Source organism: Chiloscyllium punctatum, chromosome 15 (assembly GCF_047496795.1).
Source record: "Chiloscyllium punctatum isolate Juve2018m chromosome 15, sChiPun1.3, whole genome shotgun sequence".
Taxonomy (NCBI): Eukaryota; Metazoa; Chordata; class Chondrichthyes; order Orectolobiformes; family Hemiscylliidae; genus Chiloscyllium; species Chiloscyllium punctatum.
Genome location: NC_092753.1, coordinates 92,929,317 through 92,939,757, shown reverse-complemented (window position 1 = coordinate 92,939,757; position 10,441 = coordinate 92,929,317).

Below are 10,441 nucleotides of genomic sequence, written 5' to 3'. Positions count from 1 at the left end.
TACTTTAGCCTCAATCAAGGATCTCATAGTCAATAAGATCGACCTGGTTCTTGTTCCAATTACGACAGACCTGAAACATGAAATCTATTTCTCTCTACAGATACTGCCTGGCCTGTTGCTTGTTTCTTGTATTTTTGTTTTCTATTTTATATTTGCAGTATCTGCAGGGTTTTACTACTGCAACAACATCAACTTGCATTTATGTCACAAATTACATTGACAAATTATTGCTACTGCATTTGTATACACCAACCTCGATACATTATGGGATCATCGACAAGCAGAATTGGACTCTGAACAATACAAGGAGATATTAGGATAGGTGATCAATAGGGGAATGAAGAAAGTCAGAGACATACAAAAGAATAGAAGGAGTACAGAGATCCCAGAGGTTTTTGGCTTGGAGAATGGTACAGGGATGAGTGTCTGCAAGGCCATGGAAGAATTTGAGAGGATTAAAGAGAATTCTAAACTTTACATGTTGCCTAATGACAAGCCAATGCAGCACAAAGGCAATGGGTAAGTGTGACTGGATGCCAATGAACAGAGACTGCATTATTGGAGATGATACCAGATATAGAGATTGTATTTATATTTTGTATAATGTATTTTAGTCGCTCTGGATGGCCAAAGTATTATAATGTGTACAGATTATTTTCAAAGCTTAGTCACATAAGAACACAAGAACAAGGAACAGGAATAAGCTCCACCACAACTCCATTTTTCTTTTTACACTCTCGAACTCTTCAACCCACTACTAATTAAAGATCTGTCTATAAGAATATAATAGCTAGGAGCAGGAGTAGGCAACTTGTTATGTAGAGGAACTTTGTGGCCAATTAATATTCAAAGAAGCTCCATGAAAAATAGTGAGATACTTTAGCAAAGGTGATACAGAGGCACAAAGTAACTAATTGGCTCTCTGTGTGTGCTAAGCCATTCAATGAATCAGTGGATAAATCCGACACTGGTTATTTTATTTTAATACTGTTGCTTGAGAGATTTATAATGGCCAGGACTTTGAGAGAACACATTGACTCTTTTCAATGTAGTGCTATGGTAACTTTAATGACCACGTGAAAACAGCATCTCACATAAAGAACACCACCTTGCAATAATGAGGCATAATCAAAGTCCTCCATAAGGCTTCATCATAGTTTAGGTGCTCAGATCGTGGAATTTAAATCACATTGTACGAGGCTTCAGAAGAAGGATTTCTACCAGTGAAGAAAGTACAGAAAGCTGTAACAAGTCTAATTCCTGACAATCAGATTAGAGTTTGCAAAGTTTCTCCAGTTAGTGTGTGAAACCAAAGTCCAATACGGACAAAATCTCCAAACAGTAGCAATGCACAGATTAAAAAAAACTCAATTTTCTTTCTTTGTCCAGAGATCAATTGTTATTTTCCAATCCAAAACCTCTCTACAATTTGATCTAAAAAGCTTGAGATCTTTAGAGTTTGATTTTTACAAAACATTTTTCTTCGTAGTTAATTATAGAACATAGAACAGTGCAGCACAGTACAGGCCCTTCGGCCTCAATGTTGTGCCAGTCAAAGATCAAACTAACCTACATACTGTTCATTGTACTATCTTCCATGTGCTGAGCCAAGAGTCGCTTAAATGTCCCTAATGTATCTGACTTTATTACCACCACTGGCAGTACATTCTATGCACCCATCGCTCTCTATGTAAAGAAACTACCTCTGACATCTCCCCTAAACCTCTGCTTTCCTCTCACAGTCTCCATGTTGCGCAGGTTTGGTGGATTGGTCACTGTAAATGCAGGGTTATGGGGACAGAGTCAGTCTGTGTTGGGTGGTCTTCTGAGTGTTGGTGCAGACTTGCTAGGCTGAATGGTCTCATTCAACACTGTAGGGATTGTATATTCTACAGCAGATCGTGAAACAATCTAGAGTACAAAGCTGCTATACAGACGGTCGCCAATTTAATGAAATTCTGACTTCCAAGTGCAATCCCATTCAGAGTGTATTAATAACAGTTTTAAAGATCCAACATATTTCTTCCAACAGCTATTTTATGTTGTCCTCATTGAGTTATTGCTGAACCATTAATCCAGGGATCCTGTTAATATTTTGAGGACCTGGTTCAAGTCACGCCATGGCAGATTGTGGAATTTGAATTAAATAAGATTTTAAAAATCTGGAATTAAGAGTCTAATCTTAACAATGAAATCATTGTTGATTGTCAGATGGGGTCATATGAGTCAGATTTATCTCTCCACCTCTGAGGGTCCTGGCCTCATTCTTGATGAAGGGCTTCTGCCCGAAACGTCAATTTTCCTGCTCCTTGGATGCTGCCTGACTTGCTGTGCTTTTCCTGCACCATTCTAATCTTGACTCTATCCTCCAGCATCTGCAGTATCTACTTCTGCCCTGTCAGAATAACTGATCTAATCTAAAAACCGATTCCTAATGTCCTTCACGAAAATCTGCCATCTTTACTCAATCTAGCCTAAATGTGACTCTAGTGTCATAGCAATGTGGTTGACTCTTAATTATCCTCTGAAATGACTTAACGAGCTGCTCATTTGGAGGCAATGTCCACATCCTATGAACAAATGAAGCATAAAAGAACTGATGACTAAGACACCCTGGTCTGACCTGTCCTGTACTACATCACAATGCAACTGCAATATGACTAACATATTCATTTCCAAGGATTACAGGCTGCTTTCTCCTCTTCAGATTTGTTTCAAACAAAACCACAAGCTTTCATCCTGGCATCATTTTTGCCATCTTCTTATCTCAGGACTGCACGGCCACTTTTTTGTTCTCAGTTTTGACACGAGGTACAAAGTGAGGGACACAACCCAATAGCTTCTGCAAACAGCTGACCCAAAAGCATCTTGGAATGAACAACTTTTGACCATTTCAGGATTTCTGACTATAGCATAAATCTACAAGTCAAAAGAAATCATAAATGTTAATCAGGTGAAATGGATCAACATTGCTATCCTGTATCTACACAAATAACAAAAGGGGTGTCTTGAAACACCTCTTAACATTTATTTAATCAATTTAATGCTGGAAATAAACCATTGCCAGTGTTTACATTGCATGTCTTTAAAAGCAACATTTAGCACGAGAAGTCTAGAAGATCAATATTAAGATACACATTAAGTAATAGCAGCAGTTTTCTTCTCTGAATATAATGACCATCTTTAATACACATAATGGTAATGGAACTATTTGCAATGAATGGGGGGGAGGGAATGATACACAATGAGCGCGTCAATATAATAGCTATCAATGGTTGTTCAATACAATATTGACATAGCTGTTTACTTTTCTGTGTGCAGGGTAAGACAGAGTGTCCTTTCTATTTCAGGCATGTGTTGAAATGGGCTGCCATAGGGAACTACAAAGTAAAGTACTGCATGAAGTGTCTGCATTCAAGACACATAGCTTTGAAATTGAAAAGAAAAAGTATATCTCTTTTAGCATTTTGCTACCAATTTCCTAAATCACAGGGTTAGGCTTTTGTGCATGGAATGACGTGCAATTTAACACTTTTTAAGTCTTCACTTCGTGAATGCTCTGTAGATCAAAACAGCAAATTGCAATGTGAGTTTTATTTAAGGTGTCTCATCATCTGATTTATAAATTGATGTAGAACTGGTGAGGCTTACCAAGGTTCTGTGAAACTGCAGTAAGACTGAGAATGTATGGTTTCTTGCGGAAAGCTGTTAAAAACTGACAGATCTCTTTGTTTGTTCATGGGATGTAGGTGTCACTGGGTGGGTCAACATTTATTGTCCATCTCTAGAACTGAGTGGCTCCACAGCACAATTAAGAATCAGTTGTATTGCTGTGGGTATGGAGTTACATATAGCCTTGCCCAGGATAGCAGATTTCCATCCCTAAAGGACAAAACTGAACAAGCTGGGTCTTTATGACCATTGATGACAGTTTCATGGCAGTACTACTAAGACTAGGTTTATATTCCAGATTTATGAAGTGAATTTAAATTCTGCAAACTGCTATAAGACAAAAGAGCAGGAATGAAAGGCTTAACATATGAGGAGCATTTGTGGTCTCTGGGACTATACTCGATGGGGTTTAGAAGGGTGAGGGAGTATCTAATTGAAAGTTACTGACTACTGAACGGCCTGGACAGAGTCAAAGTTGGGAAGACATTTCCATTGGCAAGAAAGACAAGGACCCAAGGGCACAGCCTTAGAGTAAAGGGAATACACTTTAGAACAGAGATAAGGAGAAACTTCTTCAGCCAGAGAGTGGTGAGTCTGGAACTCATTGCTGCAGTGGCATGTGGAGGCCAGGTCATTGAGTGTATTTGAGAAAGAGGTAAATAAGTTCTTAATTGTCAAGGGGATCAAAATATATGGGGAGAAAACAGGAAATGGGGTTCAAAAATGTATCAGCCATGATTGAATGGTGGAACAGACTTGATGGGCCAAATGGCCTAATTCCAATGTCTTCTGGTCTAAGCTGTTTGTCCCATTGGGTCTGATCAGCCTTTCAATAAGATATTGGTTCCACTTTGCTGCTTCTTCTCTATGACAACTTTGTTTAATCACTTGTGAGATGTGGGTGTTGCTGGCTGGCCAGCATTTATTGCCTGTCCCTACAGACTAAATATCTACCTATTTCAGCCTTGAATGTACTTAATGACTCAGCCTCACTGCTATAATGGATTTGAACCGGTGTTCACTCAACGAATTATTCAGGTCCTCTAGATTGCTGATCCAGTGACAAAACCATAACACCACCACCTCTCCGATTGCCTGGTGCTGTACAGTTCAGGAGTTATTTTCATGACTGACAAAGTTGCCTGAGGTGCCTGGCAGATTGGAATAGGTGGAAGTGGTTACGCAATGAGGGATTTGGGATTAAGGTCATTGCTCAAAATGACGAGGGTACATAGCAGGAACTTGCAAAGAGAGCCTGACCCAAGCAGTTGCACTGCAACTTCCACATGGTCTGGGTGACCAGGAAACTTTCCAGCTCCCATTGTCTGCTACAGCTGTATTTACAAGTTGATAAGCATCCTGCTTGGCCACTTTAGGGCTCACTTATCCTGACCATTGAGTGCCAACGTGAGACCCAAACACAGACGGGTGGGTAAGTGGAGCTGAGTCCACAGCAAGATCGGCCATGATCTTGTTGAATGGCGGAGCAGGCTCAAAGGGCCAGATAACCTACTCCTGCTCCGAGTTCTTATGTAATGACTGCTTCGTTCAGAGGTGCCAGACCTTTCCCAGTCCAGCACTGTACAGAAGAGAAGGGAGAAAATTAATTGTATGGTTTTCAAATTGTGGAAACAATTCAGTTTTGAGTCAGAAGTGATGCTTGATTTCAACACAATGATTCACAGGAAGGCGTAAGTGCAGGTTGGATGGCTATTTGAAGATTAGAGTCAAGTAGGTAGTGCCTACTTGCCACCCAGGTTGACCGGGTTGTTAATAAGGCATACAGTGTTTTAATTTGGAGATGCCGGTGTTGGACTGGGGTGTACAAAGTTAAACATCACAGGTTATAGTCCAACAGGTTTAATTGGAAGCACACTAGCTTTTGGAGCGTCGCTCCTTCATCAGGTGGTGCTGGGACTATCACCTGATGAAGGAGCCTCGCTCCGAAAGCTAGTGTGCTTCCAATTAAACCTGTTGGACTATAACCTGGTGTTGTGTGATTTTCAACTTTGTACAGTGTTTTAGCTTTTATTAATAGAGGGATTGGGTTCCAGAACCATGAGGTTATGCTATAGCTGTACAAAATTCTGCTGTGGCCGCACTTGGAGTGTTGTGTACATTTCTGGTCACTGCATTATAAGAAAGATGTAGAAGCTTTGGAAAGGGTGCAGAGGAGATTTACTAGGACATTGCCTGGTATGGAGGGAAGGTTTTATGAGGAAAGGCTGAGGGACTTGAGGCTGTTTTCATTAGAGAGAAGAAGGTTGAGAGGTGACTTAATAGAGACATATAAGATAATCAGAGGGTTAGATAGGGTGGACAGGGAGAGCCTTTTTCCAAGTATGGTGACGGCGAGCACGAGGGGGCATAGCTTTAAATTGAGGGGTGATAGATATAGGACAGATGTCAGAGGTAGTTTCTTTACTCAGAGAGTAGTAAGGGTAGGGAATGCTTTGCCTGCAATGGTAGTAGATTCGCCAACTTTAACTACATTTAAGTTGTCACTGGACAAGCATATGGACATACATGGAATAGTGTAGGTTAGATGGGCTTCAGATTGGTATGACAGGTCGGCGCAACATTGAGGGCCGAAGGGCCTGTACTGCACTGTGATGTTCTATGTTCTATGCCTAAGTGCACAGCAAAGGCCATGCTGGGTTGACAGTGTGGTGGGCAGTTGCTGGGGGTGGTGGTGGTGGGGGGGGGGTGGTGGGTGTGGGGGAGTGGGGATAGTAGTTTGGGGTGGCATAAGCGAGTGTGGGAAGAAGATGTTGTTGTCATGGGAAAGATGCTAGAGTAGGAGACTTGGTGGGAGCTGGGTGCAGTAGAAGACATCGAGTGAGTGTGAAATAGCAAAGAGGGAATGGTGACCCTTCAAACTGGGAGAGCGGAGAAGATAATTCACCTTCTCCCTGCACTGACATGGGTAACCTTGGACCAGGTCATGTCATGTGACCCCAGCTGGCAGCTCTCTCGGGGCAACCCTTGAGGATGGCCTTCCTTTGTAGCATCCCTATCCATCAGGAGGTCCACATTCCTGTTTGCAAAGCAGGATGCCAATTCCCCTTCTTAGCCAAGGGAAGGGTTAATGTCTGCAAGTGAGCAGAGCAGTGCCAGCCTACCAGTGTTTGACTGGGTGCATAGTGGCCTTTAAAATATACTGCCAGCAGCAGGGATGCTCCCTTCACTGGCGAATGCTTGTAGCTACAGCGAGTTGGAGAATCAGGCTGAGAGAAAACCGTACAGACATTGCAGATCATTAATGAGACTAGTAAAAACAGGGAAACTCAGCAGGTCTGTCAGCATCCATGGAGAGAAAGCATAGTTAACGCTTGGGTCCAGTGACCCTTCCTCCGAGTGATTTATGTTGATGAAGCTAGTTTGGGAATATAGTATGAGAAACCCATTTAGTCGCATGCAGTGAAGCCCTGAGTGAAACTCAATGAAAATGACACTTTGCCAGACTATATTCAGGTTCAGTCCTTGAGTCTTTTAGTGCAAAGGAATGATTATCAGGTCCTGTTTTGATAAGAGAGCTGTATTCAGGACCTGCACCTTCTCATACTGGATGGAGAATTGATTGTTGAGGAGAAAATGTGATGACTTTGGTAGGAAGGAGGAAGCCAATCCTCTTGGAGGTAGGTAGAACTGAAGTGTTCCACTCACTGCTGTCTTAATGGCTCAGATCGTGACATGTGCAGTATCGCACAATTCATTCTCATATGTGTCTCAGTTTTCAACAGATGCAATACATATTTGGAAATGGAGCAATTTGTTCTATTTCTCTGCATATGCAATGAACATCCTGCAAAAACAAATTTCATTGCGATCAGAGAGTCTCAGTCATCGACATCGTCAATGAAGATGGGGAAACTGTTCAGAAGAGTGTTCTTTTTGTTTAATCAGTCTCCAATCCTTGTCAAATTCTGTTTTAAGTAGGTTTTCTGCACTAACTAGCTCTCCTGCCTCGCTCACCAATTCACTATAAACATCAATCCTGTTCAGTCTAAAATAATTAAATCAAGCTAATCCTGTGCAGCTTCTCTCTTCGAAATTGGAGCATATGTCCTGGTACAGTATGGCAATCCATGGTGCTTTACTGTGACATGTCTGCCCTATCGACTTTCAATGCTGCAGACATGCTGCAGTTGCCTGGCTTTCTGTCTGTACTAAAAGGCAGAATTACTGCAATCTTCTCATTTCTGAAGGAAGGAGCAATATGCTCAAAAAGAACAAAACTGTTATGAATGTCCAAGTAAACACAATGTGAATGCCTGCTCAGAAAAAGCAAGCTAACAGCCCTGAGATATTTACCTTTTTTTTAATGCACTCATAGTGTGAGGGCATCACTGGCTAGGCCAACAGTAAAGCTGGCACTTTTCTTTCCTAAAGGACTTTAGTGAACTAGATGGGCTTTGACTAACAATTGACAATGGATTCATGGTCATCATGAAACTCTTTGTTCCAGATATTTATTGAATTCAAATTCCACCAACTGCTGTTGTGGGATTCAAATCTGAGTCCCCAGAATATTCCCTGGGTTAAAGTGGATTAACAATCCAGTGATAACACCACTAGGCCATTGCCTCCTCCTTGCACCCAAAGCAGCCCAGCAGCAGAATTGCAATTTAAGGTAGCGGTGAGCTCCAAAGTGCTGAAACTGTACGATAATTTCATCTGAGGTGTGCCATCATGATATGGTGTGGCTGGTACTTTGCTAATGTCAACCTCTGTGGATAGAGTGTGGAGGTGGGCACTACCTATGGACAATATCATCAGATGCTGAAGCATGATGTCTAACCAGAAGAAGATGCAAATGCCAAATAAATGTTCCAACTTTCGAGTTGGGAATTGGCACCAATTAATTTCCCTCCAGCAACTGGGAGAACAGCAGACTACCTAGAAATGAATCATTAATAAGATGCAAATGTCTGGAATTAGGGTTGTCTCTGTTTACTCGTGAGGTTCTCATTCAGCTATTGAAGAGGAAAACTGGAGTTTGTTTTCTCAACACAAGATCCGGTTTTTATTCCTGCTGCATTTTCCCAAATTTCTCATCATTGCCCATGCTGCTCAAAGGCTTGGAAGATTCCATTTCATTTACTGCAATGGCCACGAAATTCAGGTTGATTGCTGCCTATCCTCATACTGGATGGCTCAATTCTTACGTGAAGTTTCCTTACTGCTACCTACTGTGTGATTCATTTCGGTGAGCTCCCCATTACTCCTAGATGCTTTTTCTGTTCTATATCGTCCATTCAAGATTTTTTTGGTTCCTATTCTCAATGCCTGATTCTCATCACTTTGCATTTATCTGCATTAAATGCCAATTGCTTGTTATGAGCTCTTGTTTGCAATTTGTCTAACTCTGCAGTGAGCTTGTCTATTTCCTTCTGTTTGCATTGCGCTCTCCTCTTTATGTCTTAATTTGGCAACGTCTGCAATATCAAATTATCTTTATCTGTCACTACCGCTAAATCATTGATATGCGCCATAAATAGCAAATGTCCTGCATGGTTTCTCCTGCGCTGCAGGCTATGGAGGCCAAGTCATTGAGTGTACTTAAGACAGAGATAGATAGGCTCTTTATTAGTAAGGAGATCAAGGGTTACAGGAAGAAGGCAGGAGAATGGGGTCGAGAAACATAGCAGCCGTGATTGAATGGTGGAGCAGACTTGATGAGTCAAATGGCCAATACCTTATGGTCTTGTGATTGCTCTGGTAGCCCCTGTTTGTAACCCTTTAGTTACCTTTTAACTGTTTCATTATAACCAGGAGCCTCATGAATTTGGCATTGCCAAAATCACAGCTAAACTGGCATTACTTTCTCTTTATTCAGTTCAGCACTGTCGGATTTCTCTTCCCTTCCTCCTGCCCCATCAACTTTACCTTCGGGTTGAATTTTGGCCTGGTAGCTCCGAGAAGAATTCTCTGCCTCAGCACTGAGCTAGCACTCTGTCACAAATTAATCTGTGCAGTGCAGAAGTGAGTGCTTCATGCCAAAATGATTGAGGAGGAACAATAAAGAAAGTCGGAACAGATCCAATAAAGTGTGGCGGGGTTGGGTGCAGTACAAAGGGCTGGGTTAGAAGGAGCTCATTAGTTAAATGTAGAGACTGACAATAAGTACTTATTGCTGGTTGCAAAATGGCTGGCATTACAGAAAGAGAGAGAGATGGCTTTTGAAAGGCCAGGCAGATTGGGTGAGTGTTTTAAAATGAGGACATTGGACACATATCATTTTGTGATTTACAGTTTCCAGCCTCTACCATTTGTTTTCCCAAAGTGTGTCATTTATTTCACAGTTAGTGAATATAATGGAAGATAAGAGGTAATTCAGAGCTTGCAGTTAGTCGACCCCGTAGGAGCCAATGCATGGAGCATGAGCACTGTACTTTGAAACAAAGGATCATAAAACAGTTACAGCACAGAAAGAGGCCAACAGCAACACAACTAATATTCTTAACAAAAACAGCAAGGATGGCGAAACTCAGCAGGTCTGGCAACATCTGTGGGAAGGTGCAGAGTTAACATTTTGAGTCCGGTGACTCTTCATCAGAACAGTTTGCAGCTCAAAAGACCAGTGGTATTTATGCTGAAGATAAATTTGGGGAAAGGGGAAGGGGAGAGCTGAGTGGATGGGTAGAGATGGAGCCCAGAGAGAGACAGATATGAAAGAGACAGGGAAACGAGGAGATTATAGACACCAGGCTCGGACAATACATGGTCACTGTTGCAATGTACAAAACACAGTAAGTTCCATAAGCAG